A 761-nucleotide genomic window follows, 5' to 3' on the forward strand; every position below is an offset into this window, starting at 1 on the left:
TCATACATAACAGAATTTATCAGAATTCCTGTATTTATAACCTATGTTTATTATATTAGCTTTCTTTTCTCATTTCTTTTCTCATGATTTCTTTTCCCATTCTAAATAATCACTTTTATACCTTAAAAATAAATAAATAAAGGGAAGCTATACCATATATGTGTTTCAGTGGTATTCCCAATACTATATCTTCCTGATGTTTACTTTTATTTTGTCTTGTACAATAAGAACATTTGGGCTACTCTGAGAAAGAGCAAGGAAGCATTTATGCAGCAGATCCTTTTTGGAGAGAAGAATAATGGTAACAAAGTATTTATTTATTGCTAGTAGAGCTCTTAATGAGATATTTTCTCTGCAAAAATGAGGGCGAGGTGGTGGGCTGTAATATTCCTCTGGCCTTAATTTAGCAAAAAGAAGGCCCTTTATTTTACTTCTTTGTTTTTCTTACTTTAAGCAGAATAAAGGCACTAACTAGAACCATGCTGGGTGAACAAAGTTATAAGCAGATATCTTATTTGTCTACCTTTAGGCCACATTGAAACAAACACACTATCTGAAGAAGAAAATTAGGTACTATAAAATCAAATTGAAATATATATTCCTTAAGCACATTTTAAATATCATAATTAAGTGCCCAGGACACTTAGAGTAAAAACTATTGTGTTTTTCCTCAAAGGATAATTTTTATTTCAATCATAGTTTCAACTTGGATGTTAACTTTCACCAGTTTCGGGGCTGACTTCAACATCTGAATACAACCA

The sequence above is a fragment of the Kogia breviceps genome, chromosome 1 (genome assembly GCF_026419965.1).
Source record: "Kogia breviceps isolate mKogBre1 chromosome 1, mKogBre1 haplotype 1, whole genome shotgun sequence".
Taxonomy (NCBI): Eukaryota; Metazoa; Chordata; class Mammalia; order Artiodactyla; family Physeteridae; genus Kogia; species Kogia breviceps.